At 40.1% G+C, this 27,993-nt stretch overlaps 1 protein-coding gene and 3 long non-coding RNA genes across 4 annotated transcripts in view; 2 read left to right on the forward strand and 2 right to left on the reverse strand.

Moving 5' to 3' along the window:
* Positions 1-12,834, reverse strand: part of LOC127006878 (uncharacterized) — a 48,622-nt gene extending 35,788 nt beyond the window's left edge. The window contains exon 1 of the long non-coding RNA XR_007759799.1: positions 12,325-12,834. This is a non-coding gene — a long non-coding RNA (uncharacterized LOC127006878). The remainder of the gene's footprint in view (positions 1-12,324) is intronic.
* The window catches only part of LOC127007171 (serine/arginine repetitive matrix protein 1-like), a 108,744-nt gene that overhangs the window by 48,195 nt on the left and 32,556 nt on the right, over positions 1-27,993 (reverse strand). The window lies entirely within an intron of this gene.
* LOC127006877 (uncharacterized) lies at positions 13,067-19,128 on the forward strand. Its single transcript, XR_007759798.1, has 6 exons — positions 13,067-13,472; positions 15,435-15,631; positions 16,024-16,191; positions 16,882-17,013; positions 17,351-18,002; positions 18,829-19,128. It is a non-coding gene; the product is annotated as an uncharacterized LOC127006877 (long non-coding RNA).
* On the forward strand, positions 23,089-27,923 carry LOC127006875 (uncharacterized). Its single transcript, XR_007759796.1, has 5 exons — positions 23,089-23,348; positions 24,778-24,848; positions 25,259-25,435; positions 25,608-25,686; positions 27,273-27,923. It is a non-coding gene; the product is annotated as an uncharacterized LOC127006875 (long non-coding RNA).

The following is a 27,993-nucleotide window of genomic DNA, read 5'->3' on the forward strand; positions in this document are numbered from 1 at the left end:
GGCAAAGGCGAGGCAAGGCACAGCAGAGCACAGCAAGGCAAGGCGGAGCAAAACACAGCAAGGCGAGGCGAAACAAAGCACGATTTGGCAAGGTGAAACCAGAAGGACAGGAGCAGCACCACAACACACCTCAGCCCATAACCACATCCTCAGCCTCTGCAATCACACTCAGCCCATAACCACATCCTCAGCCTCTGCAATCACACTCAGCCCATAACCACATCCTCGGCCTCTGCAATCACACTCAGCCCATAACCACATCCTCGGCCTCTGCAATCACACTCAGCCCATAACCACATCCTCGGCCTCTGCTATCACACTCAGCCCATAACCACATCCTCAGCCTCTGCAATCACACTCAGCCCATAACCACATCCTCAGCCTCTGCAATCACACTCAGCCCATAACCACATTCTCAGCCTCTGCAATCACACTCAGCCCATAACCACATCCTCAGCCTCCTCAATCATGCTCAGCCCATAACCACATCCTCAGCCTCTGCAATCACACTCAGCCCATAACCACATCCTCAACCTCTGTAATCACACTCAGCCCATAACCACATCCTCAGCCTCTGTAATCACACTCAGCCCATAACCACATCCTCAACCTCTGTAATCACACTCAGCCCATAACCACATCCTCAGCCTCTGCAATCACACTCAGCCCATAACCACATCCTCAACCTCTGTAATCACACTCAGCCCATAACCACATCCTCAACCTCTGTAATCACACTCAGCCCATAACCACATCCTCAGCCTCTGCAATCACACTCAGCCCATAACCACATCCTCAGCCTCTGCAATCACACTCAGCCCATAACCACATCCTCAGCCTCTGCAATCACACTCAGCCCATAACCACATTCTCAGCCTCTGCAATCACACTCAGCCCATAACCACATCCTCAGCCTCTGCAATCACACTCAGCCCATAACCAGATCCTCGGCCTCTGCAATCACACTCAGCCCATAACCACATCCTCGGCCTCTGCAATCACACTCAGCCCATAACCACATCCTCAGCCTCCTCAATCACACTCAGCCCATAACCACATCCTCGGCCTCTGCAATCACACTCAGCCCATAACCACATCCTCGGCCTCCTCAATCACACTCAGCCCATAACCACATCCTCGGCCTCCTCAATCACGCTCAGCCCATAACCACATCCTCGGCCTCCTCAATCACGCTCAGCCCATAACCACATCCTCGGCCTCCTCAATCACACTCAGCCCATAACCACATCCTCAGCCTCTGCAATCACACTCAGCCCATAACCACATCCTCAGCCTCTGCAATCACACTCAGCCCATAACCACATCCTCAGCCTCTGCAATCACACTCAGCCCATAACCACATCCTCAGCCTCTGCAATCACACTCAGCCCATAACCACATCCTCAGCCTCTGCAATCACACTCAGCCCATAACCACATCCTCGGCCTCTTCAATCACGCTCAGCCCATAACCACATCCTCAGCCTCTGCAATCACACTCAGCCCATAACCACATCCTCAGCCTCTGCAATCACACTCAGCCCATAACCACATCCTCAGCCTCTGCAATCACACTCAGCCCATAACCACATCCTCAGCCTCTGCAATCACACTCAGCCCATAACCACATCCTCGGCCTCCTCTATCACGCTCAGCCCATAACCACATCCTCGGCCTCTGCAATCACACTCAGCCCATAACCACATCCTCGGCCTCCTCAGTCACGCTCAGCTCATAAACACCTCCATGGCCTCTTCAACCACGCCTCAGCTCTTAAACAACACAACCCCGGCCTCATCGACAACGCTGCTACAGTTACCGGCCCCCGGCAGTCTACACCCGCCGGCGCCTCACTCGCCCCAGTGCCTTCCTCCATCCTGCACCAGTCATAACTTCAAGGGTCTTCAATACAGACAAGCATTCAAATGTTCCCCAATCTCCCTGATAGCTAGTTAGTTAGGTTCAATAATATTCATTTATGTATGTATTCATTTAAAAATGTCACTCCGCTAACCGCCCAGGGGCTGTAACTATATTCATACACAAGAAAAGTTATTAAGTTACTGTAAGTGCTATAATTTCAAGCCTGTCAACCTGCCATTTGGACATTACTGAACACACACACCCACACCCACACATGCACGTTAGTGAATTATCACCACTCCCCCCTTAACTAAACATTGTTTCAGAGTGGTTCACACGGGAATCCACCCACCTTCCATCATTACCACATTAAAGGTAACCATCACAACCCAGAATGAGTGTTCACTTGTCCTGAGGCTTGTCTCAACATCAATGACAACCGCTCGGAAATAGCCAGACGACCACCCCGCTACCACGTTACCATCAAATCAGTGACTGTCAGAAGGAATGTAGCGTTGCCTTGAAAAAAAAAAGACGTTACACTATGATTTTCAGGGTGTTTGCCCTGAGGGAATAAGCCATTTCAAAGGCTGCAGTTAGGACCGAAAGGGACAACTACCTTCCAAACTAAGACCAAGACCCAAGATGATAGATACAGTGAACACTGCTCTCATTCACATGGTATGCTCTCCCTACGGCAAAGTAACTCATCCCAAAACCTAACTTCTCCTAAATCTGAATTCTTCTCCAAGGTGAACACCTATCTCGAACGCATTGGGGAGCTTTCAGCAGGTGTTTTGGTAGAACAGTGTTGCCACTCATGCCAGGGCTACTTGGTACCACAAGTGGGAAATTTAAAAATCCTAAAAAAAATCTTCCATGACAATCCGTATAAAACCAAAACCGTACTATTGGAAACTGTACTATTTGAGGGGCGACTGTATTTCATTTGAGCCAGTAATGTGAAAACAGTAGATAAATCAGTTTGTTTGATGCCAACCTTCAATTTCAGATACCTATATTCAGGCATGGAAGCTGGCTGAAAAAGCAGAATATCTTTCAGATGTCCAGAGTGATGGAGATTTTGGAAGAGGATTGAGAAAGTAAGAAAATAGCAATTTAATGAGAACACTTTAGTAACAACTGTCATGTAATTACTCATATAGTTGTTTCCTAAAATTATTTAAATGCTCATAATTATCATAAATGGCGTGAAGAATGCACTGAAGAAAAGAGGTAGCCTGTGGAGCAAGGTAGAGTGCTTGTGTGTATAGAAATGAATGGAGGAAAGTGGTGTATGCATGATTCTGACACAGCTCAGCAGCCTCTTGGTGTGTGGTCCCTGCTCCTGGTCTGGCCAGGAGTGGGGTGAGCTGAAAACTACATATAATGCAGTGGCCGGGGTAAACCAGCATATACTGTTGGGCCTAGCTGTATAAACAGCTCTGATCTATGTGGCACCAATCCCTGTGCACATGGATGAGTGTCTGGGTTACGAATTTGGTTTAGTTAGGTTGACTGGGAATGTTATTGACCAGTTAATTTGGCTCCATTCCTACTCACCTAGAAGTCAAGTGGGCTAAGTGAGAGGTATGTTGTATTTCTAGTTGTGACATACGGGAAAGGAGCTACACTCGCGCTGTCCCGTCTCCATATCCGTTCTTGTCCAACTTTTCCTTAAAATCATGAATGTTTCTTGCACAAACCACCTCCTCCTCCAGTCTATTCCATAGCTCAATGCTTCTGTTTGGGGAGCTAAACTTTTTCACATCTCGCCTACACGTGGTCGCCCTCAACTTCTTTCCATGTCCTCTTGTTTCTCTCTCGTTCCACACACACAGGTCCTCTCTGTCCATATTCTCCACCCCGCTTGCCATCTTGTACACCGCTATCAGGTCTCCTCTTTCTTTTCTTCTCTCCAGTGTTGTGAGCCCCATGCTATTAAGTCTCTCCTCATAAGTCCGATCTCTAAGTTCCGGTACCATCTTAGTTGCCACTCTCTGCACTCTTTCCAGCTTTCTTATGTTCTTTTCGTGAGGAGACCAGACTGCTGCTGCATACCCCAACCTTGGCCTTATCATTGTAACTATTATTATCTTCATCATCTCCTCGTCCAAATATGCAAATGCCGTCCTATGTTCCTCAGCAAATTCATAGTTTGTCCCGTTATCCTGTTGATCAGTGGCGTACCCAGAAAATTGAAAAGGGGAGGGCCGATATATATATATATATATATATATATATATATATATATATATATATATATATATATATATATATATATATATATAAAGAGAGAGAGAGAGAGAGAATTTTTCTGCGTCCAGTATTATTGCAAGCGCAGGGATCCCATACAGCATGAGGATGCGGGTTAGATCGCTAGGGTAAATTTATTATTTTTTATACATACATGCATTGATACATACATATACATACATTGTACATTTTAGAAGTTTGCTGGTAGCATTTAAGTACAACATAAATCTGGGAGATTTAAATAATCTTAAAAGTACTAATTTTATGTTACTTGAGCGAACATTACTCTTAAAATCTTGTTCATTTCTGTAATTTGGACTGCAAAAATTTACCCTCGAAACAACACTACTTACTTTAGAACTACATGTTCTGATAAAAAAAGTAATATACCAGCAAGGAATTTTTTTTATATTCATATAACATGTATAATCTTCGTTTATACAGGCTGCTGCTGTAATACATGTTTTTACAAGATACATGGAAATTGGGTCAGGTATTTTCTGAATATAAAATAAAAATTAACTAGATGAATTAGATTAGTTACTGTTAACAACAATACATTGAAACTGGTTTACCTCAAATTCATGCGTCTGTTCTTACGTGCAAATTCATCAAGGACTTCATGATCAAGATTTGTGTCACAATAGACAAAGTAAGGCCAGTCCATCTAAACAACTTTCACTCATTGGGTTCCTAAGGTATGTTTTAAGCAATTTAAGGGCACTTAATAATCGCTCATTGGTGGAAGTGCTAACAGGTAGGGCTGAAAAAATTGCAATAAGGTGGAAAATTTTGTATATGTGCCCAGTTTTGGGGGCACATGGCAATGTCTTCACAACTTGCTTTGACCTCTCATGAGATTAACGACGCTTCCAATAACTCTGCCCCCGTAGATATTCATCTTCAACGAGATCTGCATCTCCATCAAGAAATTTTCAATAAAATTCAACTGCCTCCTTCAGTACACTAAAATCAGTATCGACTGAAAGAGAGGGAACAAGATTTACCAACAAAAAACTCCTAATGTGTTTAGATGCAAACCTTTCCCTGAGTTGTGCTATAGCTGTGTCCGAAAATGGGAGAAAAATAGCTCTTCAATAGTACTCCTATGGAGTTGCTGTTGGAGGGTTAGCCTTAATTATGTTTCTGATGACCTCTGATTGTTCAAGGCTTCTGGATGATATCTCCGTACCTTTCCTCAGGTTGGGTAAAAAGTTGGTTGAACTTATTTCCATCACGATAGGACTGAAATGCATCTATGCAGCTCTGTGTAGCTACACTTCCAAGAGCACCCATCAGCTCTTGTTGTGTCCCCTGCAGTTTTCTGGCAAGGGTTTAGTGACACTTAGAACTGAGGTGAGCACTTCCAAATGAGAAAACCTGGGTCACTTATTGCTTTAGATTAGGCTTGGTTGCTGCTTCTTCACCTAACGTGTTTTGCAGTAGGCTAATTATTCTTAATCATTATTTCATTATTTACCTAACTGATTAACGTAATTATCCGGGGCATCAGCCGAGTCAGTGGTGACTTTCTTACACCAGATAGAGTACGTACGTGAAGCGTTTTGTGACCAAGGAGGAAATATGTAAAGAAAGGAAAGGCACAAATCCCAAGCCTGCGTGAATTCAAGAAATGACACACGCTACAGAAAAAAGTACTACATAAACAGAAAATGAAGTCTATCAATCATAATTTTAAGAAATTTGGAGTTTGTGGTCAGAAAATATTATACGGATAACATGAATAGGCAACGGTCACGTGAGCCTACATCGTCAATGAATGTTTCTCAAAATAGATCACCTGCTCTTATTCAACTCAGCAGCTTCATTGTTCAAGTGCTGAACATACAAGTCACTCAGCCACTCTACACTATCCACTGTCAAGCACAAAACGGTCATTAAAGGTGGTAATATAGCGGCAAAGGTCGACCTTACAGGTCCCATACGCGTCTCGCGTCACCTGCCACTCTCCCCGTCATAATACAGAAGCACATTACATACTCACCACTGTCACCAGACAAGTTCACTTGCTGCCTCTACAGTATAATTATATAGTCCTCCAATCACTTTGACTGCACCTTACACCTAAAATCAAGTAAATATGCAGTGCGGCGACGGCCTGATGAACGAGCCTCCCATAACCCACTTAGCCAGTGGGGCACCTCTTTGGCCGACTCGGTAAGGAGTGGCTCTCCCGTCACGCTGGTCGCGGGTTCAATCCCAGGCAGCCGGGGAATACCCTCACTCTTGATTAATTTCTCATGTTATTTCGATACACGCAGAGGCCGTGTTGAGAAATAGGAAGGATTTAGAAAAGAAGCTCGTCGGGGCATTACAAATATGAGAGGCAAGAAGGAGAGAAGGCACACTTACGACTTTCGTGCTCTCTCTCTCTGCCAGAGCCATCCCAGTCTCGTATTCCTCTTCTTCCAGTCTCCTCGCTCCCGCTACAAACAGTCAAACACCCCTCCGCCGTTTACAGTTGACAGCTTGACATCGCACTCTTCACACAATTTTATGAACCCATCATTTAACATCTTACTTTTTTATCACTCAGAACACACCTTGTATCCTACCATTAACTCAAAACAAAACCAAAGGGGAAATAGCTCGGTCAGTCGATGCCACTGAGCTCTCAACTCCACACACACACACACACACACACACACACACACACACACACACACACACACACATTCGTAATTGTAATACTAATATAAATATTCTTATTATTTTCCTGTAACATTTATTTATTCATTATTATTTTTCTTTGCAAAAGGGGGGGGACATGGCCCCATGGCCCCCCCCTCGGTACGCCACTGCTGTTGATGTGTTTGTCCGGTGACATGTTCTCTGAGACAGTCACTCCCAAATCTTTTTCTTCCACTCCTCTGCATATTATCTCACTTCCCATCTTATAATCATATTCACATCTTCTACCACTCCTCCCAAACTCTATTTTTTAACATTTCCCAAGGTTGAACTCCATCTGCCATGTACCACTTCACTCCCATATGTTATCCAGGTCCCTCTGCAATGCCTCACAGGTGTGCATGCGTGTGTGTGAGTTCCTTGTCTTGGGCTACTCCCGTAAGGGGAATTATGTCAAGTATGTAGATATATAATTATCAGTATTGTTATTATAATTATTATTGATATTTAACCCTTAGATTATATATATATATATATATATATATATATATATATATATATATATATATATATATATATATATATATATATATATATATATATATATATATATATATATATAAGTGCGCTACCACACGCCCCACCCGTACAGGGATCATATATATAATCATCACACTACGCTCCCTTCGTTTCAAATATACCTCCAGTTCTTGACTCAGAAGAATGGTGGAGGCATCTGGCATCCGTACACACTTTCATTGGTCTCCAGCGCGCAGCCTACCGAAGACAACAGATCATTTTCCACTTTTGTTCGGAATACATGTCATGTTTCGTGACGCGTCAAGTAGTTCCTCTGCTCCAGGTGGAAGTAGAGCGCAGGTGAATCAAAGTGACAGTGACTCTGATGACTGCTATGGTAGTGACACTGACAGAGGAGGGAGGGGCAAGTATTTGGTTTGTAACTGTGGTATCAATATACCTCATTATACCTCATTGTTATTACGTAAAATATTAATGTGTAAGGAATCTATATGGTGCTATAGAATTTATATGGTGCTAAAAGGACAAACTTGTGTGGTACTATTAGAAGGTAATATAGGTGCCGTTAAGAACGCTTACACGCAGCTGCCGATGTTCGTTTGTTTGGGTTACGTTGGCAGCGAGTCTGTCGCTTATAAGTGGATATGAATTGTAGACTCAGCAATATGGAGCGGTGATTCAATCCGTGGCACTGGAGGTCAGTATATTTTGCTAATATTTCTATGTTATAACACAATGTTAAGCTATGTAATGTTCACATACTGTGTATAAGAGTGTTTAGAATAGTTTAAGCTATGAATGCAACAATATATGACTTAGGCTTCAGTGCAAGGAGCCAGAAAGTTTGGGATGTGTAAATTGATTATGTCATCACTTTTCCCATAGTTTCACGGCACGACTGGGGCATGTATGGCGCACAAAATGGAGGACTCTTTGTCCAAAGCCACATCATAGGAATAAAGGAAAATTATACCAACGAAGTTTCCATGTCCTGCTGGCAGTCCATGCATGTCTGCGTGTCTGTGTAAACCAGCCCCAAAAGGGTGACTGTTCCATGTCCGCTTCATGGTTACTTATAGTTATGTAATAATGAATTTAGTTTTTTATTTCTGACACAGTTCAGCAGCCTCTTGGTGAGTTGTCCCTGCTCCTGGTCCAATCAGGGGTGGGTTGAGTTGGAAACCATAATGCAACAGCTGATGTAAACCAGCATTGCTGTTGGGCCTGGCTGTGAAAATCCCTTTGATATGTGTGGCACATGTCCCTGTGCACATGGAGGGGAGTCAGATTTACAAATTGGGTGGAGTCATGTTTACTGGGAATGTTATTGGTTATAAAAAAAAGTCTGTTCACTTAAGTCTAACCCAAGCTGACAACATAGACCTAAGCGGGTTCGTAAGCACAGTGCAGATTAGCAGAAAGTGCTGCGTGAGATAAACACAAGCAGAGGTTAAAGAAAACTTGGAAGCCATAGCAGTAGCCAATCAGCACTCAGCTTGCAAACACGCCTAGGTTTATATTGTCAGCTTGGGTCGGACTTAAGTGAACAGACTATCATTAATTTGGCTCCACCCCTACTCACCTGGAGGTTAAGTGGGCTAAGTGAGTAGTGTGTGTGTGTGTGTGTGTGTGTGTGTGTGTGTGTGTGTGTATTTACCTAGTTGTGAAATAAAGGAAAAGAGCCGTACTAGGCTCGTGCTGTCCAGTCTCCATAACGCTTATTATCCAGTTTGGCTTTAAATTCATGAATTGTTTTTGCACACAGTCTCCTTGTCAAGTCCGTTCCATGTTGTTACGCTTCTGTATGGAAAACTGTATTTCTTGATGTCTCTTCTCAGTCACTCTTCTTCAATTTCTTACCACTGCCTCTTGTCACACTTCTGTCATGTACCACTAGGTCTTCCCTGTCCAATTTCTCCAATCCCTCTTGTATCCTGTACAATGCTATAGGTCCCCTCTCTCTCTCTCTTCCAGTGTTGTTAGTCCCAATTTCTCCAGTCTTTCTTTATAAGTATGTTCTCTCAGAGTTTCCGGTAATTTAGTCGCTGCTCTTTGTATTCTTTCCAACTTTCTAATTTCTTTCTTCAATCTAGGTGACCACACTAATGCTGCATATTCCAGTCTTGGACGTATCATCGATGTTATTAGTTGCTTCACCATTTCTTCATCTAAATAAGTAAATGCTGCTTTTATGTTGCAAAGAAGATTGTATGTTTCCCCAGTTATCCAGTCTATATGTTTTCCACAGGATAACTTATCTGTTATGATCACTCCCAGATCTTTTTCTTCAGGTTTTTTCATGATTCTTTCATTACTCAGAGAGTAGTTCCCCAATATTCGTCTACTGCTCTTACCAAACTCCATCACGCTACACTTCTCTGTATTGAATGTCATTTCCCATTTGCGTGACCATTCGCTTATTCTATCGAGATCTTGGCTCAGGGCTACACAGTCTTCTTCATTAGCCATCCTCTTCATTATTTTAGCATCATCAGCAAATATATTCATATAGCTTGTCACCCCTTGTCATGTCATTAATATATATTACAAACATAATCACAGCCAGCACTGATCCTTCGGGGACTCCACTAGTCACATCCATCCAGCTTGATTTATTGTTCCTGATTACTGTTCTCATTTCTCTCTTCATCAAAAAGTCCATAATCCAATCCAATATTGAGCCACCCAGACCTCCAAAATGATTACATTTCCATATTAATCACTTGTGTGGTACTTTATCAAATGCCTTCTTTAAGTCCAGATACACACATTCTGCCCAACCGTCCCTTTCCTGTATTATATCAATTACTCTTGAATAGAAGCTGATCAGATTAGTTACACAAGACCGTCCTCCTCTGAATCAGAATTGGCTATTTGTTAATATCCAATTCTTCCAATAATTTTCTAACTTCATCTGCTGATGTTTGTATTCTCTCCAGACCCATGCACTCTATTCCCGGCACTGCATTTACACCTTCACTCACTCTCCCTTGCGAAAACTGTTTGGAAACAATTATTCATCACTTCTGCTATTTCACTGATACTATCAAAAGTTTCACCATTAACTTTAACTTTCTGAATCTCATCTCTATTTTTCAACTTTCCATTTAAGAACTTATAAAACAGCTTTGGCTGGTCTTTGCACTTATCTACAATATTTTTCTCAAAATTTATTTTTTCTTCTCTTCTTACTTTGACATTAGCATGCCTCTTCCTTTTGTACTCATTCCAAAAATCCATCCTCCTATTTTTTCTCCATTTGTTCCATGCCTTCTCCTTATCCTGCTTGGCATCTACACACTTTCTATCATACCACTCTTCTCTTGATTTCTGGCCTTCTTTCATCCTTGGTGCCCACTTTTCCACTCCTTCGTTGTAAATCTGTACAAAGATAGCCCTTTTATCCTCCACATTCTCAGCCTCAAAAAAAGGATCCCATTGTGCTTCCTCAAAATGTTTCCCAAGTTGTTCAAAATTTGCCTTATTAAAGTTAAACCATTCTTTCCTGTAGTCCTCATTCCTGATTATTTTACCTCCTTCTCGTAATATGTACTCGATAAGTACGTGATCGCTCTTCCCTATAGGGCTCTTATAGTTCATCTCCTCTATAATATCTGGCTCCCTGGTGATTCTCAAGTCCAATCTAAATGGCTCATCTTCTCCTCAGAATCTTGTATTCGGTTATTGCAATGGGTACAGAATCATATTTTGTGGAGTCTGTCTCGGAAGAATTCGTAATTTAGCTTATATACATAACTTAAACATATTTATATAACTGATAAATTCTATTATCAACAATAGTTGTAATGGTTACAAAATCTTATTTTTTGTAATCTGATTTGGAAGGAGTCATAATCTTCCATATATTACTGTAACTTTGTGTATGTGACAAATTTATTCTATTATACATTACATTAACTTTGTTTTTATAACTTTAATTTCAGTATCAGCAGTCCCTAAGCTGATTGGCAGGGCATCTTGCCAGACTCTACTGTGGGGCTCAACTCAACTGCTGCAAGCAGGCAGCTGCAATGGACCAGTGGACCAGTGCAATGGACCATCTGTCGATGCTACCTAGATAATACATCTAAGTAGCATCGACAGATGTGTGTGTGTGTGTGTGTGTGTGTGTGTGTGTGTGTGTGTGTGTGTGTGTGTAATTTATTTTCTTTTATATTCTTACTTATCAGGTCTGATTAAAATGTCACTTATTAATTTTCATGTTTACAAAGTTGCTAGTATTTATTTATGAAAGGAAGAGATTATTTCAGCAGAAAGTATATGCATTAGTTTTTTATAAAAAATGTTACTATTATTTAATGTTTAGAGAGAGTGTCTATAGTCTGTCCAAATTAACTTGGCCAATTTGCACCGAGAAGCCCCTCCCCCATACTGGCTAAGCTCCACCCTCCTTTCACCCGATTGGCTGTTCATGACATCATGTACTGTTTCAGAGACATGTACCAAATATATATGATTGAGATAATCTAGCTAGTTTCATGATTAAAAAATATTTGTCATTTAATTGAATGACGGCACGATAATTTAACAATCAATGACATCACCTAAGAATCAAAGTACAATAATAATAATACCAGTTTTCAAAGGAGAACGGGCCCTTCAAGGCAATATGGCAGCAGCATTGAAGGCAATGGTAGTAGGCTACCTATAAAGTAATGCACACTTTACGTGATTATTTCCTACATAGCTCATTCACATAGGCATACTAAATATAATCACATAAAAAGTATCTTCAACAGTAACTTCATACAGGTAGGAATCATTGTATTAATGAGTAAGTTTTGTATTTGTGGCATAGAGGTGCTGATAGGCTATGTACGCTTGGTGGGATAGCGGGTGACGGAGAGCGCTGCAGACGCACCACCCGTCTCTCCAAGCCACAAATACTAAACTTACTCCTTAATACAATGATTCCTACTTGTATGAAGTTACTGTAGAAGATACATTTTATGTGATAACAGTAGCAAAATAAACTTGATAAGCGGTAACTCACCAGGTCGGGAAGCGGCATTTTCAACGGACGCTGTTTGTTGACACTTGATTTGCAGGAGTTTGAGGAATTGTAGGAGCATGGCTTGCTGCTCCGAAGAACCCGCATATTTTTCTGTGATATATAAAGTTTTTCCAACATTAATATCTTATAAACATCATCAAAGTAGACATAACACAGAGGAAATAAATAAGATACAGTATAAGGAGAGGGAGAAATATTCACATAAAAATCATATCCCAGTGGGCACAACATGTGAATTTCACGTGAACGTCTAGTGGAAATCTTGTGGATTACTCGTGTACGCGTGTTTTCACTAGATATTCACGAGATAAACACGTGTATAACTTGATCTAACATTCTCGTGTATAACTGGGTCCCAATTCACGTGGTTTTCCCGGGTATTACTAGCAGAGAAATTCAAGTGTATAACTGTTGCAATAATTCAGGTGGAAACTATGTGTGTAAAACACGAGTTTGCATTTTATGTACATACATCAAATATGTATCCTACGTCTTATTCTACATATCTCGGGGTAATTCTCAAGTTATTAATAGTTATAATATATATATATATATATATATATATATATATATATATATATATATATATATATATATATATATATATTTATATATATGTATATATATGTCACTTACTCTACGATCTTATCCAAACGTACTTACATTTAAAACTCTCTCTCTCTCTCTTTTGTGTGTGTGAGCGGGCGGGAACTTACGCGTTGCCAATCAGAATGCTAGATATTATAGCACATTATGCTATATTGACCCTATTACCAGAAAGGTTGTGGCTCATCATGTACTTATATAAATATTATAATTCTGCTAAATAATGAATTTTTAAATTGTAAATCGCATAAATAGCCTTTCATTTGTTCTTAATTGACCGCAATTATGGCTTTAGCATCATGCGCTGAAAATCAGCGCTCTTGACAACACTGAACTGAACAAAACAAATCCAACATTTTCCCGCCTAAACTGCCTCACTCGGGACTTCGTGTTGAGCGGCCAACAACAGATTTCTCCCTGTTTTGTCTCGTTACCGGGTTTTCCTCTCCCTCTGTTGTGCATTAAGAGATACTGAAGACCCTGCTCGTGGACCAAAGGACAGTGAAATCACCGCAAACAAGGTAAGAATGTGGGTTGTGGGATTGTGGGTGTACCTACATTTGACTCGCCTTGAATGCAGTGATGTAAGGGAAACAGCTGGGTTTTATTTTACAGTATGACAATGCACAAGACTAATTACATCATGTACCTACTACTGTACGTGTAGTACCTATATATAGCAGGGTACAGTTCCAGTTTAACTACTTATTCACTTCTACATTGGAGACCTACCTCAAAGGGTAAGACTCCTTATGCTGAACATTTTGAACTGCATATATGTATCGCAAATGTATAGCAACGCCGCCAGCGATTTTTTTTATATTTAACTTTTTATTTGTGAATGCTATCATGGGCGCCCCCCTTGTACCCCCTCAGGATAACCTAACCTAACCTGACCCCAAATTGGCCAGTTGGAAATAATTTCTTGGATGTATCCCAAATCAACTGCTGTGCTTTAGTCTAGCTGTGCAAGTTGCCTGAATGTCTTAAAAACGAGACGAAACATAATGTAACCTAAACTAACCTGGGTATTTATCCCACTGAGGTCCACCCTGTTGCGTATTGATTTTCTTATCATCTTTATAATCCTCTCATTGAGTAGAACAATTTCTTCTAAGTAATCATCCGTCGTAAACTAGTAATAAGCGAGATACAATTTTTAAAAATATTTATAGTTATGTGTGTGAAAAGACGCGCCATTATGGCTGTCTAGGAGTCTCTTGGCTGCTGCGTCCCTTCCTCACATGACACTGGACCTGCGCGAACTCTTGCAAGAAATTCCTAGATTCCTTCAACCAATCACCGCCCCTTTTTTTTATTTCTATCAGCCAGTGACATCGTGTCTAGCATCTTCATTCCATCCCGCTTCATTTTCAAATTCAGTTCCGCTATACGGCTTCCTTGTGTGCCAAATGTCCTAGCTCCGCCTCGTATCTCCAGTGATGAGGACTATGATTCAGACGATTGAGGTGAGCCAGGTTAGGATACAAAACGTTAAGTTAGGTTACGTTACGTTAGTCTAGGTTCAGTTAGGTTAAGTTAGGTTAGGTTGTGTTTGGTGTTTGTTTATTAGTTTCTCATTCAAGAAATTCAGGATTTTTTTTTTTTTTACGTCTTGGCCTATTGCGCCGGTAGGCTTCTTCCCGGTGGATCCTGAATTCCTGATGGTCGGTCCAAGGCTTCCCGGTGGGGCCTGATGGTCGGCCCAGCCCGTTCTCGCGCAGGCGAGTGTTTATAGTGGCGCCATCTTGCATTGGCTCATGCTACCCTCCCGGAGCTCATCTTTAACCCTAGAATCTAGAGTCCGGGTTGATAGGTGGTCTTCTGGACAGCATGTAGGTAGTTTTAAGCCACTCGGCGGCGGCTGAAAAATCCCAGCTTGGTGGCAACGGTCGGGGATTGAACTCGCGTCCTCCTGAACGCGGGGCCGTCTCGCTATCCGCTCAGCTACCGCCTCCCCAAATGCAATGCAATGGTTATTAATGTTTTTCATGTGATTGCAACATTAATTTCTGCCAAGAATCATTGGTTTCCACTCCCTCACCTCCGGAGGTAATAGTAATAAAACTAATGATTTCCAACAAAAATCAACATTGGAATCACATGTAAAACCCTAATAACCATTGCATTCTGAAATTCTTTAGTGAAAAAGACAGGATGGACCTCAGTGGGATAATTACCCTAACCTGACCTAACTTAACCTAACTGGGGGATCCCAAGAAGCTATTTCCGACTGGTAAATGCAACTGATAATGAGATTTAAATGATCAGAATGTTTAAATCCACTGGTAATGTATTGTTATAAACTGCCATTAATAATACCTTTTTTCATAGTCTCCATGTCTGATTTTTGTCTTGATGACGCTAAAGTTCTCTAAGAAACAATGGGTAAAACATAAGGTACTATAGGTTCTTGCCGGAGGTCAATTATATGGGAGACTGAACATATTCTATTGCAATAAGCATGAAATGAATATTTCCAGGATGTGGAAAAGATCGGTGTGGCTGGAGGGCAGAAAAGAAGAGGAGTGTGTGGTACCATCTACCTGGATAGTTGAAGGCAGCCAGATTTTATATTGGCCATCAAAAGTTGATGCTCACAATGCCTTAACTAGTCGAGAAGACCCAGACCCCAAATCATGGAGAAAATTTCCATTGATAAAAGTAAAAATAGCTTCTGGTAAGTAATACATATTGTATTGACCACAACTGTAAAGCATTGGTAACTGTACTTCATCGGTTCCTTAGCCAAAATTTTATATGAAGTACTACAGTACGCCATCAGTAACGAAGAGGTTAAGGCAGATCGAAGAGATCCTCCCTTATCTGGAAACTCTGCATATCCAATCCAACAAGTCTCTGGCCCCATTAATCCAAATACAGGAGGGATTATTGTAATCACTTTCAGTTGTCTTAATTTCTTCCCTCCGTAAATTATATGATCTGTCATTTTTCGCAATAGGGTTAATACACCTGAGGAGTAACACTTTTAAGGGTTTGGAAGTTTAAAAAGTTATTGAGTCATGTTTGCAGTGAAAACCTGAAATAGACAAGCATTTAAATGGGTTTCAGACAGTTACGAGGAATGTGAGCAGCACCAGCTGACATCAGCAGTAGACAGTGACAGAAGCAGCAGTGACCTGGATGGGGAAGATGGTTTGACCTTGCGTGGTAGGAAGAAACGTATGAAGAAAGCTCTGCCAAAGGACTTTATTAGTAGTCAGGATTTGGACTGTTCACGTAAGTCTGTATTCAGTTACTGACATTTGCAAGCATGTATAAGGTTTTTCTAGACAAAAATATGTACCTACATACATACACTATCTTCTACTCATGCTCATCCCTATACTGTCCAAACCCCTTATGCAAGAGTTAACCACCATCTTCACTCTTTCATCCCTCACGCTGGTAAACTCTGGAAGTCTTCCTTCATCTGTATTTCCTCCTGCCTACAACTTGAACTCTTTCAAGAGGAGGGTATCAGGACATCTCTCCTCCCGAGTTTGACCTTGCTTTTGGACACCTCTTTTGTTTCTTTTTTAGGAGCAGCGAGTAGCGGGCTTTTTTTTATTATTGTTTTCTTTTTTGTGTGCCCTTTAGCTGCCTCCTGTGCTCCTGTCACGCACAATCACTCTACTGCTATGCTCTAGTGTCAGTCCCCTTCCCTTAACTGCCTCATTCACACTATCAATCCATCCTTTTCGCGGCCGCCCTCTCAGATTCCTACCCCTCCCGTTTGAACGTACTATCTTCTTCACCAACCTGTCATCCTCCATTCTTTCAACATGACCAAACCATCTCAGCACACATTGCTTTGCTCTTCCTGCCAAATTTTGCTTTATTATAGGTTTGTTGTAGATAAGCATATTTGAATTATTTGATATTACCATAGTAAATTTTGTTTTGTTAACAGCTATTATTTTTTCACAGACTTTGCCTCAGGGCCATGTTTACAAGAAACAGTTGCTCCCCCCACCACAAAAGGTTGTCCCATACAACCATCAACACAAAGGCTTGCCAAGTGCAGCAAGAAAAAAATCTGAAAAGACATAATTCTGACAGGTAAGATGTAGCTGTATTCTACAACTAATTGCTTTATGTGATCATGACCTGATGTAGAGAAACGAATGCAGTCCATGTGCAGTAAAGGGTCATATTACTGTATTTCTTATATAGGATGAGGTTATCTATGATGTGATCTCAATCTGAGATGAATATAGTATGACAAAATGTAGCTGTGAATCTATCTATCTATATATTGAGGCTGTTTCCCCCGTAAAAGGAGTGACTCCACTCTCTCCAAAACCACAAATCTCCTGAACTGTGGCCCCATCACCGGAAGCAGTTTAATGTCCGACCAGGATAATTACTAATATTTCCTATTACATATATTTCACAGATGTGAAAGTAACCGGCAAAAGAAGAGTAGTTACCAACAGCAAGATGAAGGCAGTCAGCCTGATACCCTACACGGCAGTTTGGACCTTCATGACAACCACAGCCTAAGGAACAGATCTGACCGACAGACGAGACATGACAGCAGTGACCAACAAAGCAGACATGACAGCAGCGATTGACACAACAGACATGACAGCAGCGATTACACAGCAGACATGACAGCAGTGACCGACACAGCAGACATGACAGCAGTGACCAACACAGCAGACGTGACAGCAGTGACCAACACAAAAGACATGACAGTCGTGGCCGATGCAGCAGACTTGACAGCAGTGACCGACACAACAGACATGACAGTCATGACCGACACAACAGACATGACAGCAGTGACCGACGCAGCAGGCATGACAGTCATGACCGACACAACAGACATGACAGTCGTGACCGACATGACAGCAGTGACCGACGCAGCAGGCATGACAGTCGTGACCGACACAACAGACATGACAACAGTGACCAACGCAGCAGACATGACAGCAGTGACCGACAAGGGAGTGATTGGATTCAGAATCTGTCTAGTGAAGACCTTGATGATGTTCAACCCTTGAACCAAGGAGAAAACCGTCAAAGTGGATTTCCTATGGATTGGGCAAGTAAGTTGAAAAGTTTTTGTGCACTGAGTAGTGCTCAAGTGTTTTAAACAATGAACTGTGTAATGCTTTTAGTTAGGTGTTCCAATTCTTCTTGTATGAATATATTGTAAATGTACTGAGTTATGTTGTCCTAACAGTTTTAGGTCCTTTCAGGTTGCATTCATTGTGATAACAATTTTCGGTAACCTGACATTACAGTGAGTGTACCAAAGTCCTGCTGTCTTTCACTTAGTGGCACCACTCATCATCACCTGCAGGTTCCAAAGATTACACAAGTGTCCTATACCATGTACTTACAGCATCATGCCTGATTGTAATTTACAATGCTATGATTTTCACAATGTATCCTGTAAATACTTTTTTTTAGTCTGTCCAAAAGTATAAAAATTAATGGAGATGTAGCAACAATGTAACATGCCAGGGCTTTGGAAAGTATTACAATACTGAAAGTCTAAATATTATTGTTCAGCTTCCATGTAATTACTGCAAAAATCATTATCAATAGATTATTATTGGATTTGTGTTGTGATTTGTAAAGGAGTTATGATATTAAGTTAATAAATTATTAGCATTAATCTGTATAATATAGGTACTACTTCATATAAATATTTGGTGGAGTGGATTGTTGATTTGTGTGGGTATGTGTAAGTAGGAAGATTCAATAAGTAAGAGTGTAGCTCTAAATAATTTCCACACCATAATTACTATGGTTCACTCACTCAGATTCACCACATTTGGATAACAATATCTGAGGAGGATTGAAATATTGCCTGTTCTAAAATGCTAGGTGTATGTTAAAACTTCTTTTCCTCACTATTTTTTCCAGAATTCCAGAGGCGAGTCATTCATTTGTTGCTGGATATGAGGACCTCTTTGCATACTCTTACTGGCTCTACACCAAGTGACAATGATATATCAATTCAACAGCTGGACTCTATGGAGGATGCAGAGGCATTTGAAAATGAATTGTGAACACCCTCTTTTTGCAAAGAAATGACAGAAAAATTTGTCCACATAGGTGGAATTTCAGTGAAGGATATGATATCAAAGGTATTGTGCAGCATTATGTTGAAGAAGTTGATGTGTAAGTACAACATGTATGGACAATGGGGCAAAGTAGCTTTTAAAAATACAAGATTGTGAAGTGTCATCACAGACTGTTATGAAGAAATTCAGAGATGTGAGTTTAACAGAAATACACATGATTGCAACACAATTGTGTAATGCCCCAAAAATGAAGTAAGTGGAAACTAAATCATGTAGGGTAGTGGGCAAATAGTGATGCTGGGTCAGGGGATACCATAAAATCAGGTAACTTCAGACATTTTTTAGGGTTTTGGCCTATAAATTCTTGTAGAACTACACTATTTGAAACCTGTCCTTACTGTGAAAACTGTTCTATGATCTGTCCAACAATTTGGTTAGACTCAGGAAAACTGTTGATACCCACATTTCTATTCCAGGTACGGTGTGCAAAAAAATGTAGCAACAAGATATGTGTATTCTCAAAGCATGAACAGAAATTTGTATTAGTAATTAAGAGCCACACCTGTAATATCAAGGCATACTGTGTAGAACAGTCCTTGAGTTAGGGCTGAGGAGGTAAAACTAAAATCTGAAATCTGACTCCTTTATTTTGAAATAACTGCCACAAAATGGTTGTTGATAATGAAACTGGCTTTATAATGCTACCAAGAACTCAGCTGGAGTCGGAGTCATGGTAACTTTACTGCCTCCTGCCTCCTTTCACCCACTATTGCTGTGACTTGACTGCAGGCCTGCCATGAATAACAGCAAATTGTGAAAATGATGATGTACAGTATTGTATTGTGGCTTTTCTTTCTCCTGATGGATATTAAATTTACATAGTATTATATTATGTCTCATTGCAATACATACTGCAATGCTGTAGTGCTTTATGTTAATTTTCTGTATTGCTTATTTTCTTGTTTATCAGCAATGCATACCCTATATTGTTTAAAGATGTAAATGTCATTGTAGGATGTGTGTATTTGCATTCCTAAAATCCTGTGCTTTGTATAGAAAGATATACATTCACTTCAAGATATTCATGTATTTATTCCTTGTACTACCATCATAGTATAGTGCCATACTATATTATGCGTTGTAGTACTTATAAGGAATACATACAAATATCCTTCAGTACGTGGATGTATATATTTCTATTCAATACAAGATTTTAAAAATCCAGATATACACATCCTACCTTGGAATTTATATCTTTAAATAATACAGGACATGCATTGCCGATAAGCTAGGAAATTATCGTATTAATACAGAAATTACCTTGGAAATTACACGAGTAATTCAAGTGTTTTGGTCACGTGAAACACTCTGTTCACGACACGTAAAACTCACATGAAAATTTCTCGTGAATTTCACGTGTCAAAAACACGTGAATTCCATTTTGCATTTTAGATCAGTTTTTCTTGTGATATTCACGTGTCATATTCACGTGAATTTGATCAGATTTATCCGAATTTTGCCCACTGGGATAGATACATTGACAGTCGTAACAGAGTATTAAGATATTGTTAAATAAATGGTTTCTCTCTCATCATTAACATTTCATCAACGTCTGCTCCTAGGAGCTCCCACCAGGGGATGGCTACGGCAGAAGTTTCCTACTTTCACTATCCAGACACTCCCTCCTTGCCTGCTCAAAGTTTCTCAAGGATCTTTCACCCTTTTTCCTGATATACTCCTGCACAATCTCTCTTCATTGCACTGGAGGTCGTCCTCTAGCATTCCCTCCCTCTATCTCACTTACATACACCCTTCTGGTCATCTTACTCTCCTCCATTCACTTCATGTGGCCAAACCACTTTAATAAAGTCTGTCGCTTCACTTCTTCCACCACCCCACACTTCTTCCCTTCACCCCCGTGACACATTTCAAAAGGCTCATACACACTTTCATTACTCATTCCATCCATTCTACTCACACCACAAGCACTCCTCAAATAACTCATTTTCCACTGCCTGCACTCAAGACCTCTGACTCTCATTCCAACCCCACATTTCACTTGCATATGTGAGGGTTGGTACTATTATTGTATTTCTCAAATCCCTTTTTACCTCCAGGTCCATACTTCTGCCAGCCATGATTCGTCCCAAAGACCCTACCACCCTTCTTCCTTGCAATGCCCTTTCTCCTATCTTTCCCTTCGTTTCACCATGCTTACACCTAACTGATCCAAGGTACTTAAACTCATTGACTTCCATTTCTTCACCATTCAAAATTATTTTGCATTCTTTTTCACATTCAATTCCCACTCTATATGGGCATACAAAATCTACAACCTCACTTCTACTTCGCTCACAATCCATCACTTTACTCCTGAAGGTGTAGAGTCAACAAAATTATTGGCCGAGGGAGGTAGAGAAAGGCTACAGGTGGCTCTTTTCCGTCTATTCCTTGTCTTCAACCACCTATTCCCTCCCTTCCCCTACACGCCGCCACGCCCACAGCCTACCACCACTATATCCTCCAGCCCTGTGTCTCCTGAAGGTGTGTAGTAATGAAACATACTGGCCGAGAGAGGTAGAGAAAGGCTGTGGCTCTTTTCCATCTCTTACTCGTCTTCAACCACCTATTCCCTCCTTTCCCCTACACGACCACAGCCTACCACCACCAACTCCTCCAGCCCTGTGTCTCCTGAAGGTAGGTAGTCAACGAAATATATGGGTCGAAAGAGAGGTAGAGAAAGGGAAAGATGAGGACGAAGACATAGCCCCCCCGGAAGCGAACGTTCGCGAGCTTCACATACACTGTTCATCTCAGGTTTATCAAGGCACTTTTAAGGTTTGTGATTCATGAACGTCAAACAAACGTTTAACGAACGTTTTATGCATAGAGTTGTGATTCAATATGTGACTAAATATTACTGCAATATACTCTTATATCTGCTGCATGGGGTTTGTTAGCTTAAATATTGAAATTACTGTTATCTATAAGGTTTATAAAATTACTTTTAAGGATGGTGAATCACAAACGTTTAACAAACGTTTAACAATCGTTTTTATCATGTGGTCAACACTTTAATTGATAAGCTGTAACTCTATATAACACAAATGATAGTGTTTTCTCGTAATGGTTTCAATACTCCCACAGCCAGAAATATTGATTCAAAAGTTGTTCAAATTAATCATGCGCAAACATCTTTTTCACCTTTTGATTGCAGACTTTTTTGATCCCTCCTCAAAATTGTTATAAGTTTTTTGGTCAGAAAATGGGAGCACACAAAGCTCTCATTAATATTGTATGCACACACACACACACACACACACACACACACACACACACACACACACACACACACATCATCATCCTTAAGAGGACACAGCAAAAGCTATACAAGAAAAGGCTAAAGAAAGATGTAAAAAAATACAGCTTCCCTGATAGAGCGATAGATAAATGGAACGCCCTACCAGAAGAAGTAGTGTGTGTCAAAAGTATTCATAGTTTTAAAGAAAAGTATGATGAAATGATGTCAAAAGACGGGACAAAACGAGCTTGACTCAATCCTGTGAAAATACAATTAGGTAAGAACAATTAGGTAAGAACACACACACACACACACACACACACACACACACACACATATATGTATGTATGTATGTATGTATGTATATATATATATATATATATATATATATATATGTATATATATATATATATATATATATATATATATATATATATATATATATATATATACATATATATATATATATATATATATATATATATATATATATATATATATATATATATATATATATATATATATATATATATATAATGAGAGAGAGAGAGAGAGAGAGAGAGAGAGAGAGAGAGAGAGAGAGAGAGAGAGAGAGAGAGAGAGAGAGAGAGAGAGAGAGAGAGAGAGAGAGAGAGAGAGAGAGAGAGAGAGAGAGAGAGAGAGAGAGAGAGAGAGAGAGAGAGAGAGAGAGAGAGAGAGAGAGAGAGAGAGAGAGGCGAAATTTGAACTGCGCGGGACAATTGAATTCTGCCGCCAGCGCCATCCCGCGGGGTGGCGCTGGCGGCGCCAACGCTAGTTTGGGCGGGAATCAGAGACCTTTAAAGTCCTTTATCATCGGTTGGGAATGGGAAGTCAGTTTCTTGCACATTTTTGGCTCCCAATGTCTTCCATTGCTTGTTAACACCAACCACGCCACTTTGTTGTCGTCGGCGAGCGTGCACGCTGCAGAAGGAATACGGGACAGCTGCCATTCCTGGAGGCTGGAAGGTTCATTGGACAGGACACCTGCACAGCCGTATTGCTGGCGGCTACGGTAAAGGTGTCCACCCTACTTTGTGGTAAGTGTGTGTCTTTATATATATATTCTACAACAATATGTGGTAGAATTGTAATTTCTCTTCCCCTGTGGATAACCTCGGGGGGCCTGGTGTTAATTCGGTATTATTCCCGAATGTTACACATATGTCCTATTTCTCATCCTAACCATGGGTTAGATCTCATTATTCTATACATTTTGAACCCCATACATATGTGGCATAAGGCCAGAAACTGCGCTATCGAATTTTAAAGAGTTAATGAGTATACGGGTGACAGGTGGCCGGGTGTATGGGCCCGGGGGTGGGGAATTGTCATACACATGTGCCGATATTTCACGGTCAACTGACTCAATTCACTCCTGTACATTAATTTAGGTTTGGATATATATAACTGACCAGTGAGGCACCAGGGGCGTAGCCAAGGGGGGCTGAAGGGGGCGACTGCCCTCCTCCCTTGAGGGTTGAAAATCTTCCGAGGCTCTAAGAAGCACATTATAGTCATAGTCAAATAGTGGAAAAATCCTGGTTGTTGGTTAAAAAAGTTCATGCCCTCCCGGCCCTATTGTTTCCATTTACTGCATATTGACCTGCAGTTCAAAAGAATATATAGAGCTGCTTATGATCTGTCCCCTAGTGCTAAAATTTGCAACTCAACTGGAATTGGTTACTGAAGAAAGAGTTCAAGTGATAAAGGTGAAAGTCACTGCAAAAATAACGTTTTGGAGTGACTATGCAATACAACTTTTCCATTACACAATTTATTTGTTTAATAATACATACCATTTGCTGTGTGTATACTGGCAGTAGATCAGCCAACACAATGCAGTATATGGTAAAGGTCCAGTATAACTCCGGCGCCTTAATTTTGATCTATTTTCACCCAAATCTTCACAAAACCCTTTGTATACATATAATACATTGGCTAAACACCCTGAAACAGTCCCGAGCCGTGATTCCAGGTCATTTGGGGCTCAGGCTGAAAGGGCTGGGGCCCCAGATGACCTTGAGTCATGGTTCCTTTAAACTAATGTATTATATGTATTATGATGTACTAATGTATTATATGTATACCAAAGAGTTTTGTTAAGGTTTGAAAGAAAATGGAACAAAATTAAGGCACCGGAGTTATACTGGACCTTTACCTAGTATAGTAAATTTGTAGTAAAACTAGTGGGAGTTTTTTTTTTTGTTTGTTCTTTGTTTCACCCTAAAATTATTATTTCATTCCCATGCAAGCATAGTATTTCATGTTTATATACGCATATGTGAGTGTGTGTGTTGTGAAAGCGCCTTGTCATGGCTACCCCAAGTCTCGGGAAGTCAGCCAGATATGTGTATATGTATGTAATATTTTAATAGTACTGTAAATATATTCCAAAACACTTTTACCTGAATCTGTAAGATGGTAACCACATGAAAGACTCATTTTGATTTGCTGAATTCATTACAGGGGATGCTACACTGAGCCTTATTGCTGAAAGTCTTCCGAGTAGTTTTGAAACACAACACAAGATGGAGGAGGTGTGTATGAAGTTGTGGAATAATTTACAACTTACAAGTTTACTCTTGAATATGAATTGGTGATATAAGTTTGTATATTTTGTATTCAATATGTTTTTTGTTTTCCCAGGGGTTAGCCAGACCTGTATAAAGTTCCAACAGTTGCAAACATCATAAAGATTTAAGAGTACTGTACATATTTTGGCAAGTAATTAATTCACGAGTCACAAACTAATGTATACATCAAAGGCTCTTGTAAGTAGGCATGCCAGTATGTATGGTACTGCCTCTCCCATGTTGAATTCCAGATACTGCATTTTTGCTGTTATGTATTTTTGGTGATGTTTTATGGGAGAAGTGTTACATTTGTAATAGAGATTAATTAACTGTGCCATGTTCTGTAAATACAGGCAAAATATCCTTTATTGCAGGATGTGAGTGTGATCGATCTTCTCAGGGTCTTGCTGCAGGAGGTGCGAGATGTGAAGCAGGAGGTGAGAGAGTTGAAGAGCAAGCTCGAGAACTCATCTGAATGTACAGAGTCGATTATTGAAAACCCTTTTGATGAACTGAAGTCTTTTGGCTTTAAAGCTACATCACTGGAAGAAGTAAGTAATCAGTGTGGTGTAATCAAAATTGGATTAAATAATAAATTTTATTTTTCTTTAACTTCGGAATGCTATGATATTCTTTTATATGATAGAATGAAACATGTTTTGTTCGTTTACAACAGGAAGCAATTCTTAACAATTTATATCATATTTACATCTGAAATTACAGAGAACGAGAACATGATTTGCTTTTTCATGTCCCGTGCCACTTGACTGAACATCTGATGTTGATAACAGCAGATTATTGGGTGAAGTAGCATGATTTTGTATCATACTGCTTGATAAACATAGTGGTGGTGGTTCTTAATAAGGCATTATTATTATAGTTTTGTTTAAGGAAGCGATATAGCACACCTATCTTTTGAGCATTCAGGTAATTTCAGTTTTGGGCAGATTGCTTTGACATTTTCAGTGCTGAAAAGATAGACCTGCATACACGCTTCTGCAGTTTTTGGGTTTGCATAACTTATTGCTTTGTACAGGCATGGCACAATGGTAGCCCACTGTTGTCCCATGTGTAAGTCCCACTCACAGCTTCATGAAAAGGCTTTCATTGCCACCAATTGTTACAGAAAGTTGTAGCAGGAAGTGGGTGGTTTTGTTTGAGGCCTTTCTGCTGATGCAGCCATAGCAGAGGCTGTCTCATGTCTCACATGGTTGAAACTGGCCTTGGGCAATTAATTCATCACATATTTTTGATGGGTGTTACTTTGTTCACATTGTCCTTTCACTCCTTTTGAGCCTTCATACATATGTATAATATTTACATCAATGTACTGAGTTGTATATGTAGTTAGACATGCCTCTTACAATATTAACTTGCTTGGGTGACGTGCATGATGCTTTGTATTTAGATCAATGAATTTTTTCCTTGTATAATTCTGTTTGAATGTCTGCATGGTGAGGGTCATAATTTTATTGACTGGATGATTACAAATTATTGTAACTAATTGTAAAGTATTTATATTCAAATTTAGTGCCTAAATTTGACAAAAATGTTGAAACTGCATGACTTTGATGTTCAGTATAAAGAAAATATTTAAATGCAACACTTGCTTGGCACAGTCAGTACCATACCATACCTACATCCATACCACTACCACCATCTGCATTCTTTAATATCCTCACCTCAAGTGCATTTACATGAAATTATTAAGTGCTACAGCACAGTAGCCTATTTTTTTATTAGTTCATAACAATTAGCTTAAAGCCAATTGCTCTAAGTGTTAACATAAAATTTTGAAGTGATTATTTTTTTGTGATATGGGTATATTAGTGCTTGGAGGTGGGATACTTTGAGTTTGTGGTGTGTATGTGTCTTATTTGGTTATGATGTGGCAGACTTCTGATCACTCTTAGGATATGTTCCCATTTAATTTTTATCTGCTTCCGCATATCCCCTTTCACTTCTGCTGTATAATTTCCTCAAATACTGCAATAACCTGTCGTCCCATTTATGTGCTTTCTTCCTCTTAACACCTAGCTACCACGTCTTGTGCAAATGCACCTTCCTAGTCAGTTAACTTATTCTTTTCATTTGATCATGTCATCTCTGCGGCCTGTGTGTGACCCCTCGCCCAGCAACACTCTTTCATTCCCTTTCTTATATCACCTTCTGCTCTTCCATACTTGTGTAGGACTGAACCAAGGTAATTCAATCTCCTGTTCTCTTGTCACTTATCTTATTTAAAAAGTACAATTTTACCAAGCATCTCTGCAGTAGTATGTAATAGGCTTACATTAACAGACTTATTCATATATCTGTATTGCACAACTGTTCCTCATGTACACATAAAATAAACAATAATGAACTAAGAATTATGTTTTTCAACAGCTACTCGAACGGGAGAAGCAGTTCTCGGAAGGATGTGAAAATTCTAAGAAGAACAGGAACGACCTCCTTAAGATCCTCATTGAGTTAGCTCCCAAGCCTAAGAAGAATGCTAAAGTAGCTGCTCTGGATATAGTTAGGTCGATAATGCAAAGATTAGCTGATGATTCAGTATGGCAATATGTTAGCGCTTTTGGGAAGTCAGGCACAAAAAAGCTGTCAATGTGCAAAATGATGCCTTCAATTATGGATACAGTACTCTTAACAACAATAAAAACCCTTTCAGTTGATACTAAAGAGGCATCAACTGCTCTTTCAACATATTTAAAAAATACTGCTACAAGGGCAGCAGCAAAGAAGCACAAATTTGAACATGGAAGAGCCATACTTCAGATTGGTAACAGTGTACATGAGGAAACATTCCAGTCTGCAAACTCTGTCCAAAGTTCATCACAACATGCAGCTGATGAGGTTAGAGTCTGATGCAGCACATGATTCAGATTTGGCCTGAAACCAAATTTGTGGCTAAAATAATTTTATGCATGTGTTCTTTATTGAGTGTTATATAAGCACTGGTCTCCACTGTCAGTGTCAACTAAGTACAACACATGCAAAATAACACAAAACTTTCTTTTGCTAGCATCATAAATAATTACAAATGCCTGATTCATATAAGGTATATAGATAAAAGAGGTACCTTTGCATAATGGATTTCCTTATGGTA

This window comes from Eriocheir sinensis, chromosome 34 (genome assembly GCF_024679095.1).
Source record: "Eriocheir sinensis breed Jianghai 21 chromosome 34, ASM2467909v1, whole genome shotgun sequence".
Classification (NCBI taxonomy): Eukaryota; Metazoa; Arthropoda; class Malacostraca; order Decapoda; family Varunidae; genus Eriocheir; species Eriocheir sinensis.